Source organism: Gopherus evgoodei, chromosome 3 (assembly GCF_007399415.2).
Source record: "Gopherus evgoodei ecotype Sinaloan lineage chromosome 3, rGopEvg1_v1.p, whole genome shotgun sequence".
NCBI classification, from domain to species: Eukaryota; Metazoa; Chordata; order Testudines; family Testudinidae; genus Gopherus; species Gopherus evgoodei.
This window is the reverse complement of record NC_044324.1, coordinates 3,943,540-3,956,591: the sequence shown is the minus strand read 5'-3', so window position 1 is coordinate 3,956,591 and position 13,052 is coordinate 3,943,540. Positions and strand designations below refer to the sequence as shown.

The window sequence follows — 13,052 nt, the reverse complement described above, 5'->3', positions numbered from 1 at the left end:
GGCGCTGCTGAGAACTAGTGCCATCTTCTCTGCTACGCTCGATGGCTTTTAATAGGTTTAGATCCTGCTGCCTGAGTGAGTGAACTGATTGAGATCCGCCCAGTGACTGATGCGTAATATTTGATAAAAGTTTTTAAATCCCACTTTGACTTCAGAGTAGCCAAACGCCATGGGATGTCGGTGCATGCTTTAATTAACAATTTATTCCAGTGCAACAGAGAACAGAGTCAGGGGCCATCAGGTAGCTCTTCTACGCATCTGGCGTTATTAATAGTTAATTAGTTCTCCTACAGCCAGAGCGCAGCAACCGGCAGGAAAAATTGGAGCGAGGGACACTTGCTGCGCCAGGGATGTGCCGGCGAGAAGAAAAACCAGAGAATTAAAGCTGCAAAACCTCCTGTGACAAAGACGAGATGAACCGAATGGACAGTCATTCCACCAGGAAAGGAAGATCTGTGAGCTGGACACAGTGGTGGTTACCGACTGGGTTGCTGGTCTCCTGGCAGTGGTAAGACTTGCTGTGTGTCTCTGGGACGAGACTGTAAACTCTTTGGGAAAAGGACTATCCTACACTTTACAGAGCCTACCACAATGAGGTCACTATCTCACCTGGGGTTTCCAGGTCCTAGTATAATGCAAATCGTAAATAACTGTTGACCCCACAAAAAGACTCTCTGGATAAGTTAGAGCAGCCCCAGGGCTGTTCTATCCTCGAGCAGCCTTTCCCAGGTAGTACTGCCACCTGGGATCCCCTTAGCACTAGGTATTATGGCTCCTTCCCCTTTCTGTGTCCTGCACTTGAGCTGGTAAGAGAAGGACAGCACAATTATGCACATGGCAGCTCTTTGCTGGAGGAATTCTCCTCTACCTTTTGTGGCTCATTCACGACCCCTCCATGCTGCTGGAAAGGCATACAGAGACTGGAGTAGAGGGGCAGAATCAGCCCCCCGTCAATTAGAAAGCAGGTTTCATAAATAATGCTGCAATTTTTTTAAAGGCGTCGGCCCAAATTCAGTCCTGGTAAAGAATAACTCAGTGTAGTTCTCATGCTAATCAATGGAAACTCAGCCTGTTTATACCAGGGCTGAATTTGGTTTGTCCCAGGAGGTAGGAAGACAGAGAAATGTCCACTAGAGAGATCATTTTTATCAGGCCTTGTCTACACGCAAATTCGAACTGGTTAGTTAAACAGGACACTCTGATTTCAGTTTCAGAGCGGTTTCTAACAGTTTAGTCTAAATTCCTTACTGTTTTAAGCTAAACTGAAATAAGCCTGTTTTCAGCCAAAAATCACAGTCCCCAAAGGGGTTTGCACCAGCATCACCAAAGTGATTGAAATTCACCCTTTTCATTAAAAAGATTCAACTTTCTCGTACGGACAAGACCCAAGACCTGCTTTCTCTGTTGCTGCTGTGCTATTAAATAATACTGTTTGACAGAGACATCTTTTGCATACAGGCATAATTAAATCTGCAGTAAAATCTTCCAGCTTTGCAAACACAGGACGTGAATAAACAGCAATGAGCAATACCAAGGCTGCTGCGTACAGAGACCAATTAACTAGCTGTTTCTGAACAAATTCGGCAGGAACATCTGTATCTATCCATCCATCTAAAAATAAAAGGGTTGAGGACGTTGTTAGCTGAAGTGTTCGCTGTTTGCACAGGCATATAGTTTATTTATGGAAGGTTTCTGTTAAATACCTTCTAAAAGCAGCCTGAAATGTTGTAACACTTCATCAGCCTAAGCAGCAGAGAGCGGAAATTTTCACCCAACCTGCTTCCACTAAGAATTTTCCTACTGCCTTCAATTAGAATAGGGTCCATCCAATGCTGAAGACCTTTAAAAATCCCGTTCACAATACTTCAGCCTTGTGTACATACAGTCATAATGTTTTCCCTGTTTAGAGTTGGGGCATAACTGTACGCCAAGAGCGTTAAATTGGTATCATCCCTTGGTCTGGATCTGGTTAGATGGCTCTTTAGGGGCAGAGCCTGTTTTTTTCCCCTTCTTTGTACAGCACCTTGCACAATGGAGTCCAGGGCCATGACTAGGTGCTATGGTAACACAAATACACCTCTACCTCGATATAACACAACCCGATATAACAGATACAACACGATAAAGCAGTGCTCTGGGGGTGGGGGTGGGGGCGGGGCTTTGCACTCCATTGGATCAAAGCAAGTTTGATATAACGCAGTTTCACCTATAACGCGGTAGGATTTTTTGGCTCCCGAGGACAGCGTTATATCGAAGTAGAGGTGTACTTAAAATAATAATAATAATATAAAGATGCTTACACCTGTAAAGCTTACTCCTGTCATTTCATCTTAGGTCTGCTCTACACACAGTTTTCATACTGATTTAATAACTTCATTTAAGGTATGTATAACGTATTCCTCAGCCAGGTCTATGCCATAGAGCTTTGCCGGCTTAGCTACATCAGTTAATACTGTAAAAAAATCACACTCCTAACAGACACAGCTATACATGTACAGTGGCCATGTACAGTGGCCAAGCCGGATAGTTTCTACGCAAAAGAATAAATGGACACAAATCAGACGTCAGAGAACACTTCAATCTCCCTGGTCATTCAATAACACGCTTAAAAGTGGCCATTCTTCAACAACAAAAACTTCAAAAACAGACTCCAACGAGAAACTGCAGAGCTGGAATTAATTTGCAAACTGGACACCATCCAATTAGGCCTGAATAAAGACTGGGAGTGGATGGGTCACAATAAAACTAATTTCCCCCCTCCTGTTATTCACACCTTCTTGTCAATTGTTTGAAATGGGCCACACTGGCTTACCTTGGCCTCATTACCACTACAAAAGTGATTTTTCCTCTCTTGGTATTCGACTGTTGAGAACAGCTCACTTCCACTTTAATTGAATTGCCTCATTTGCACTGACCCCCCACTTGCTAACACAACTCCCATCTTTTCATGTACTGTGTATATACACCTGCCTACTGTTTTTTTTCCATTCCATGCATCTGATGAAGAGAGTTTTAGCTCACGAAAGCTTAAGCCCAAATAAATTTGTTAGTCTCTAAGGTGCCACTAGGACACCTCCTTGTTTTTGCTGATACAGACTAAGATGGCTACCATGCTGAAAGCTATACAAGCAATCCCCCTGTGTAAAAAGGGGCTCATCTCTTTAAGTGTCCTTCTGCTGGTATAGTTTATGTTTCTTATGGTACGTCCAGACTACCCGCCGTATCGGCGGGTTAAAATCGATTGCTCGGGGATCGATATATCGCGTCTAATCTAGACGCGATATATCGATCCCCGAGCGCGCTTATATCGATTCCGGAACTCCATCAACCCCAACGGAGTTCCGGAATCGACACGGAGAGCCGCGGACATCAATCCCGCGCCGTCTGGATGGGTGAGTAATCCGATCTTAGATATTCGACTTCAGCTACGTTATTCACGTAGCTGAAGTTGCGTATCTAAGATCGATTTCCCCCCCCTAGTTTGGACGAGCCCTGTGGGAGGTGGTTTCAAGTGTCCTGGCTCCAACCGGCTTTGCCAATATAGCTATATGGCAGAGCTTTTGTAGTGTATACTTGCTTCCTGGTTTCCTTCCCACATGGGAACCAACTATACTGGTAGAAGCACATTTATACTAGTAGAACTGCATGTACATTAAGAGGGTTGTATCACTTTAATTATACATGCATAAAGCAAAACAATTTTTCTGTGTGAACAAGCCCTTTTAAGCACCTTTGTACCAGCGTAACTGTGTCCATGCTAAAGGGTTTTACTGCTTTAACTACACCTGTTTCTAAACCGCTATAGTTAATTCGGTAAAAACACGGGTGTGCAGACTGACCCTTATCGTGTGTCTACACTGCAGCTGGAGGCGTAACCTGTAGCTTGGGCAAAGGCACCCGCGCTAGCTCTGATCTAGCGAGCGTACGAAAAATAGCATTCAGCATAGCCACACCTGCATGGGTGGTGGGAGGGGCTAGCTGCCCTGCATACAATCCCATCTGAAATCCTAGGTATGCACTTTGAGTGGCTAGCCCATTCCCAGCCGCGGCTACACTGCTATTGTTAGCTCACTAGCTTGATCAGAGCTAGCGCACGCATGTCTGCCGGAGCTGGAAATTATACCAGTGTAGACAAGCCCTCAGAGGCTAGAGAAATACAGCTGCTGATTCCTGGTAAGCCTTCCTTCATGCACTGCACGCTCACTGGGCGTCTGTCATCAAGATCAGGTGCCATGTATCTCACAGCGGAGTAAAGCTGATTGGGAATTTTTTGATGGAAAACGTTTTCATCGGAAATTGCCCATTTAATGAAGCCAAAACTTTTCACGAGAAAGGGGGGTGCCAGTCTCGACAAATTTCCCACTTCAATTATAAAGTTCTGAAAATGTCAAAACGACTTCTCATTCCAAAATTTAAGATCACTAGAATTTTAAAAATATATCAAAAATGGCCAAAATCGAGGCCAGGCTGGGCACCCACGGGGAGATTACTTGATATTCAGCGGACATATTCCTAAAAAGCCAATGCATATTTAAAAAATAAGCAGACATCTGTGCCTCACTGCAACATTCCTTTGCAGTGACTGTTCACGCCAGGACCAGCTGTTTAAGGAAAGGTATAATTCCAGACACACTCTCTAGTGAATGAGAGAGTGTCATTCTTGGCAGGAGACAGGACTGAGCAATTATTAGCTGATCTGCTAGAAAAATCACAAGAACCCAGGAAATTCTGAGTTCTAATGCTGGGTACTCATTTACTTTTCGGCTTTGGGAAAGGCACAATCTTGGGAAGACACAGGAGGGTTTTGTGCACTTGCCTCCCACAGGGAGCTGGGCAAATTCTTCAGCGTGATCAGCTTCTATGATTTCACTCGCTGGGCTGCAAAATAAGAAGGCTTGGTGCTGAAAATGCCCCAGCTCTCTTGCCCCAAGGGGATTCATCTGCTCCCCAGTCACATCCCTCCTGTTTGTACATTTTAGGAACGTCTCCAGGAAACAGTGAAAAACAAACAAGATCCCATGCGCTTTCCCAAGGAGGCACATGGGCACAATGGAGTGTTTAAAAAGCAGCATAATCCTTTATAGTTACATACACTTTACGGCGCCTTTGCACTGCCAGAGAGGTATAAAACGGCCTTTGTGTAAATTCGAATGAAGTTTAGTGCCTTCTTCAAAGTTTGCAGAGGATTAAAAAAATAAAAGGCATCTTTCAACAGAGCCTTGGAGTTTTGCTGATCAAAGTAACACTAAAAACTGCAGCAAAGAGCAGCGTGAGACGGGAAACATACTTGTGATTTACAGAAAGGTTATCTCTGCACAGATCTACAGCAACCAAACAAGCTGAAGAACCACTTTTCAGACACTCAGGTATATTCTAACAAGACTGAACAGGACACACTAATCGGGTTCTAGCTACTGTATTTATCAGAGCAGGACACTTAAGATCTTTTCAGGCCTTCCCACTGCGACAGAGTCAAATAATGGGCAGAGAAGAGAAGCCGAGATCTCTCTCGGTGCTGTGCAAAGAGACCAATTAACGTGATGGACGATTAAACAGACATTTCATAATGTCGAGCTCAATGCAGTTCTGTGGCGTGGCTTGGGCTGGCTCTTGTTTCGCAGACGTTCTGCGAGTGTGTCGCACCATTTCAGTTTGCTTCTTCGCACATTTTTGCAATTAATGGGACAAATCATTTGCCCAGATGGTGGTGTTAAGAGCACGCAGCACGAAAACAGCCATTTCACAACAGATGGTGACAAGGAAATGAAACGCACAAACTAATACTACTACTGCTAATAAAACAGAATTGGAAAAGAGAGGGAGAAGATGATTTACGACACTCCAGTTCTCACTGTGAAGATAACTGTTGTGTTAATTACTACTGACAAATGAGTCCGAGATGTGACTGCCTGGATCCCATTCCAGGGGGAATCTCACTTTGAACAAACATGCCACAGGCAAGAAGCCCCCGAAGATCCAGATTTTCAACTTATGCCCTCAATTCGGCATTGCTGAGGCCTCATCTGGAGGACTGTGTCCAGTTTTGGGCCCCACACTACAAGAAGGATGTGGAAAAATTGGAAAGTGTCCAGCAGAGGGCAACACAAATGATCAGAGGGCTGGGGCACATGACATGAGGAGAGGCTGAGGGAACTGGGATTGTTTCAGTCTGCAGAAGAGAAGAGTGAGGGGGGATTTGATAGCTGCTTTCAACTACCTGAAAGAGGGATTCCCAAAAAGGATGGATCTAGACTGTTCTCAGTGGTGGCAGATGATAGAACAAGGAGCAATGGTCTCAAGTTGCAGTGGGGGAGGTCTAGGTTGGATATTAGGAAACACTATTTCACTAGGAGGGTGGTGAAGCACTGGAATGGGTTACCAGGGAGGTGGTGGAATCTCCTTCCTTAGAGGTTTTTAAGGCCCAGCTTGACAAAGCCCTGGCTGGGATGATTTAGTTGGGAATTGGTCCTGCTTTGAGCAGGGGGCTGGACTAGATGACCTCCTGAGGTCCCTCCCAACCCTGATATTCTATGATTCTATGATCTACGGACACAGATAGGTACCTAGCGTTGTCTTCAAAAATGCCTAAGCAGATTGGGCCCTCAACTCCCAGAGAAATCAATGGGAATTAGAGGAGTAATGTGCTGTGAGCCTTTTGTAAATCCCACTAAGCACCTATCTGCATCCTTAGGTGCCTTAAATACCTTTGAAAAATGAATGCCCAGCCTCACTGGAGTACGGTGAGGGCTCTCGCACTGAGGTGTGTTATATGCTCAGGTACTAAAGTGGGGAGTGCCGCAGAAATACCAATAATACCAGCTAAATTCTGTTTCTGTTGGAGTGAATGACAAAGTTCCCATTGATTCGATGGAAGCAAGTTTGGAGCCCACTGGGAGGTGCCCCATGAGCCTGCAAGCAAAGGGAATAATAACTAATGATAATAAGAGTTCTTGTCATCCGTAGCTTTCAAAGCACTTTACAAAGGAAGTCAGAGCCATCACCTCCATTTTACAGATGGAGAAACTGAGGCATGGAGAATCTAAACCGTCTTCCCTACCAATCTGAAATGGTCCCTGGGTTCTACTGTAAGGCAATGAGCCCCAACCTTCTGGGACACTACACCGCTTCACTAGGCCAAGGCAAGGGTCTGGTTACCCCATTGCTGACCACCGCTTCCTCTCTCGTTACACCAGTGCTAACCCATCAAGGAGTGTATCCTAAGTACAACTGAGGGTTATAGCATGCACATACTGAATGGAAAATGGACAGCAGCAATGCACTGAGGATTAAGGGGGCTAGGGAAAGTAGTTACCCATTATAAAAGGCTGAAATTAAGTGCTGATATCTGCATAAGTGGTTAAGAGCACTAGAGGAGACTAAGACATGAGGCATTAGAAGCTTTGAGACCGCAGGGCCTCTCACTTTTGCCATTCAGAGTTAGAGGTTCGACCATACACTCTGGTCCCCATACAGCAAAACACTTAAGAATGTCATGTGGTTTTAATGCTGAGCAAGGCGAGTGATTTCATATGCATGTGCTGAAGAGCTCTAATAGATTGGGATCAAAGTACTCAGTATCTTGCAGGATCAAGCCCATAAACCAATTTCACAGTCACTCGGGCTCATATTAGGGCTGGTGCAAAGTGACATTGTTTCATGGGCTTCAGTGGGGTTATGCTGATTCATGCCAAATGAAAATCTGCCCCTCATTTTTGCAGTGTTCCCAATTTGAAAAGCCATTCCACACAAAATGCATGGAGTTAAAGGTTATTTCACTTGTATGTGACTAAATCAGGGGTCAGCAACCTCTGGCACACGGCTCACCAGGGTAAGCACCCTGGCAGGCTGGGCCAGTTTGTTTACCTGCGGCATTGGCAGGTTCGGCAGATGGCGACTCCCACTGGCTGCGGTTCGCCGTCCCAGGCCAATGGGGCCAGCGGGAAGTGGCGTGGGCTGGCTGGCCGTGGCTTCCCACCACCCTCATTGGCCTGGGACGGCAAACTGCAGCCAGTGGGAACTGCGGTCCGCCGAACCTGCCGATGTGGCAGGTAAACAAACTGGCCCGGCCCGCCAGGGTGCTTACTCTGGTAAGCCGCATGCCAGAGGTTGCCGACCCCTGGGCTAAATGCTTGTCTTCATGAGGAAACTGACCAGAACTGTTTTTGTAGTTTATTTCACAATAGTCATCTGGTCAATTTCTCCCTGCAGAAAAGCCCTTATTCTCACTGTTTAAGTGGCCTGCAGAGATTGTTGTATCTTCCAGACTGGCTACATTTGTATCTCTTGAGAGATCAATTAAATGGACAAACTTGAACTCACAAAGACCACAAACATTTTCTTCTCCAATGAAGTCACGGAAAGGTCTAAACTGCAATTTAATTAAATTAAAACCTGCATTTAATCATAAAAAGCCATTCATCATCACATGGGTCCAAGCACAAATGTTGTGCCTCACGTTTAATCTGCCTCTTTTCCGTTCATAATTGTTTTCAGAACATTAAAGACATTTCAACCTGGTTTTGTAATTAATTCCTCCCCTTCAACAGCCTCCCCCCTACAAAAAAACCCAAACCTTTGTTTGCATTTTGACCAAACCTTTTCCTCTAGGAATCTCAAAGCACTTTACAATTAGCGTCACAACCTTCTCGGAAAAGGCAAATATTACCAACCACATTTTACTGAAGGGGAAACTGAGGCAGAAGGAGTAACTTTTCTATCATTGTCCCAATGAATCACTGGCAGAAGGGACACTATAACTCAGGAGCACACAAACCCTGGGCTCCTTTTCAACCAACCTGCCCATTCTTCCTACGGTTCTGATCTAGGCTCTGATCCTGGAATCAGGTCCCCAGAGAGACAAATTCAATTACAACATCAGACCCCTAGAGGAGAGGCCCCCTTTTAGTATGGCTGAATCACACTTTGCTTCTTACAGTCTGAAGCAGTGTCCAGGTAGAAAATGAAAAGCCCCTCAGTCTTAAATCCCAGTTTAGTGTAATTCTGTCTTGGGAGGAGATAAAATAAACAAGCCAATCTTGCTCCAAGGCAGATGCTCATGTCAGTTACCGTCTGTCATATAAATGGCGATTATGGGCAACAATTTCCAAAGCTCCTCAGTCATTTAGGAGCACAAGTCCCATTTTTAAAAAGTGACGTCTGCACTTAGGCTGAGATTCTCAGAGGTATTTAGACATCCTAGGCCCCCATTGAAATCACATTTTGAGTATTTATCCAATTAATCCTTTCCAGCCTCACTCTAATATAATAAAACAGTAATAATATGCAGCACTTTTCATCAGTAGAGCTCCACTGCACACAGACGGTCAATATCATTATCTCCATTTTACAGATGGGAAAACTAAGGTAGGGGGGTGGTGACATGACTTGCCCACGGTCACACAGGGGGCCAGTGGCAGAGCCAGGAACAGCATATGACAAGTGGACAGGATGCTGGTCCTTTTCTCTGCAGCATGTTGCTTAACTCGACTACTCAAAATCATGTTTACTCGTGAGGCTAGAAACATACACACGCACCTAGGCACGGCAGCAGGGCAAACTTCCAGCACCCACACTCATCTCATAATGTAGCACAAGACTTATTCCCAGAGCAACCGGCATGGCTCGAGTCTCATTTACAGTAATGCCCCTTCCCATCACCGGGGCTCTCCAAGGAGGCCAGGAAAGTGCATGTAAATGTAACATATGCTCATCTGAAATCCCCATTTGCACCAGAATGGTGCAAAGTGGTCTTAGTGTAACAGAGCATCAGCTATATGGTGAAACTGTTCTACAAGCCACCATTACAGGGCAGCCCCCAACTGTTTGCTGAAACAAAACTGGATTCTACTTTCTGAAGGCAAAAATAAAACCACGACCAAAATCCACGTTATATAATGGGGGGGGGGACTTCAGTTCCGTGCTTGGGAACTTAAAAATGGCCAAACCAATGTTTCTGAAAATGTGCATTTGCTCCCCAGGGAACGTCCCCTGCTTGGCACATTTCAGAGTGAAGTTTTATGGCCATTTAAAAACTCCTAAAGATTTGGGGGCGGGGTGGGGAATGGAAAACCAAAGACAGCATCTGATCAGAGTTGGATTTCATGCATCTGAAGAAGTGGTTTTTTACCCATGAAAGCTTATGCCCAAATAAATCTGTTAGTCTTTAAGGTGCCACCGGATTCCTTGTTGTTTTAGTGAATACAAACTAACACGGCTGCCACCTGATACCGTCTTCGAAGACAGAGATTTCTGCCACCGGGATAACTTTGGCGCGTATGGCAACTCCCCAAGGCTCTCGGTTACTATCTCCTACAAGAGGAGTTAGCCTCTTTCCTGGAAAGCTTGTGCCAGGGCTAGGCCAGGCCAGCTAACTCAACCGACCGAATCAATAGAAACTCATTTGTGACACAGAAAGGACAGCCGCTCCAACGCTACCTTAACGCTATGAAAATCTGTACTGGGCTGCTAGAAAGAGGGCTGTCATCAGATCAGGCTGCTCGGCTGATCTAATATGACAGTTTCGTCAGCAGAACCAATTACAAATTGATTACTGTTAAATGTACTTTGAGACAAATAGCTGTGGGACGCAGGGCCGCCTGTAATGAACCGCGGCTTGGAGTTGAGTTTCAGAACTGAAGAAATCACAAGAGGGAATTCATGTCTGCAAAGCACATGCAGCTTCTGCAAACTTTAAAGAGCACCTCCCACCCGCAAAAATGCCTCATTTTGCGCTGACATACTTACCAGCATCTGTGCAGAGGAACTAGAGGTTACTTGCATTTGCCAGTAGTTTGTTGGCAGTTTTTTAGCCCTGATCCTGCAGTCGACTGCGCATGGGCAGACTCCAAGGGACTTCAAGGAAAGCCAGGGACAACTTGCCAATCCATTAACCAAAACACTTGCCCTTCCCATTTCAAGGCAAGCAGAGCAGTGTGTAATGAACAGGGAGCTTGCATCTGCATCCAGAACATTTTACTAAATATGTTAAAAATAAAAAGAAGCCAGAGGTGACCCAGTAGCTCCTGCCAATTTCTGGGTTTAACTCTCAGTTATCTGCCAAACCCTCTTAGCACCTTTAAAATAAACTTTTGTTTTCCCTGCTTTTCACATGTTACAATCACTGCAACCTTCGAAATAAGGACGAGGCTCTATTAGAGAGACAGTGCGACCCCCTGGATTAGGAGATCTGTTCCGAGCTCTGTCATCGATCTGCTGGATGACCTGTGGCAAATCACTTAATCGTCCTGTGGCTCTGTTTTCCCTCCTACCCTTTGTCTATTTTGCTTGTAAGCTCTCCAGGGCAAAAACTCTCTCCCTATGGGTTTGTCCGGCACTAAGCACAAAGATTCTACTGTAATACAAATCCTAATAATACGTTTGCTTGACATCTTCCTGAATTCAGTCAGTGCGGTCTTGGAAGCCATATTTATATGTTTCCAATATCTCGGACTACACATACCTTACTCGCTCCTGAGAGGGTTGGAAGTATTACTGTCTTTGTTTTACTGATAGGGTATTGAGAGATTAAGTGAATCGCCCAAGGTCAGATGAGAAGCCTATTGCAGAGCCAGGCACTGAACTCAGATCTCCTGAACCCCAGTCCAGTACATTAACCACAAACTCAGTCTACCAGTTGTGAAGGAAGTTCGTAATATCGATGCCGGTAGGTCTTGCAAACATAAAAACATGTCACCTACCAAGCAAGCCAAACTTAAAAAAAATGCACATCTCGCAGCTGTCCAACAGGGTGGCACCAGAGTAATACTGCAGACACCTAACATTCCCACGCCTACTCAGTAAGGGTGGTAAAACCACCTCCACCGCATGCGTATTTGTGATGGGGATGCGTGAGAAAAATCATCTGGTTGCTGCTTAATATTTCATGCACAAAAACATTTCCTGCAAAACGTGAGGCAGAGAATAAAGCCAGCTCCCTGGAGCCAGGGATGGGAGGTCCCACTGCTGAGTGCGTCAAATGCAATATTGCCAGGCATTTCCATGTCTCTGATCGCCCCCTACTGGCAGGGAACTGTCAGGACATCTGTCTCAACAGGTGTTTCCTGGTCACGGTCTATTAGTATTTAAAGCCTTTAATATATAATGCTGGGGTATGTCAGGGTTAAGTAAAGACCTGGATAGCTACTATCATGGTAACAGGGAGTGAGGCACAGGCGGGCACTGTTTCTTCACTTGATAAACTTGCCATCCTTTTCTCTTCCCTTCTAGATAAGCGTTGCAGCTGCATAAGGAAAGTGGTTCTCCAAGGATTCCCTTTGTGTGAAGACGTGTTATCTCCCCTCTCCCTTCCTCTCCCAGCTCAGGGTCATGGCCCCTTCCTAGGGTGACCAGATGTCCCAATTTTATAGGGACAATCCCGATTTTGGTTTTTTTTTTCTTATATAGGCTCCTATTACCCTCCACCTCGTGTCCCGATTTTTCACACTTGCTGTCTGGTCACCCTCCCGCTTCCTCCCTCCTCTGGGAACTGCTCACTATGGGAATTTGTGGCTACAATTGCTGCAAAGAAATGTACCTTCGAGGTAAAAATGTCTGTAGCATATGCTTAATACTGTATACAGTAAACAGGGGCAGGTATAATTATATTCAGTATATAGCTATTAATATTCATTATATGGGTGTTCATATTATTAAATTAGGGTTTGGGGGGGGTTATAGTAAATGTGGGTATTTACAGATTCACTTAGATAAACTATTGTGAGGTGATTAACTCGGGGCCTACTCGACAACTGGGTCGAGGGGAACAAGTAAGGGAATAAAGGAGTCTGTTTACTCAATACTCCTCTGGGTCAGCCTGCTCCCTCTTTCTATCTCTAAGATGTAAGTGCTGGCTATGTTGGGGGAAGGGCAGCCTGTGTCCTAATACCCTGTCACAAGCAAGTACAATCATTACCATTAGAAGTGCTGGCTGTACCAGGTTGGCATCTTGAGGGGACCAGACCATGGAGCTCGCCTCTTTCCATATACAAAACCCAGCCAATGCAGAATTAAGAAAACTCCAGAATCTTTTGTTTCCGTTCCCTTTGGTAATTCGT

General features: G+C 45.1%; 1 protein-coding gene across 6 annotated transcripts in view; it reads right to left on the bottom strand.

Annotated features, from left to right (window-relative positions):
* Positions 1–13,052, bottom strand: part of POU6F1 (POU class 6 homeobox 1) — a 35,375-nt gene that overhangs the window by 20,405 nt on the left and 1,918 nt on the right. Inside the window, exon 2 of one of the 6 annotated variants that reach the window (XM_030554569.1) lies at positions 10,744–10,974. The exons of the other annotated variants lie outside the window; for them this stretch is intronic. The gene's annotated coding sequence lies outside the window, so the exon portion shown is untranslated. The remainder of the gene's footprint in view (positions 1–10,743; positions 10,975–13,052) is intronic. 6 annotated transcript variants of the gene reach the window in all.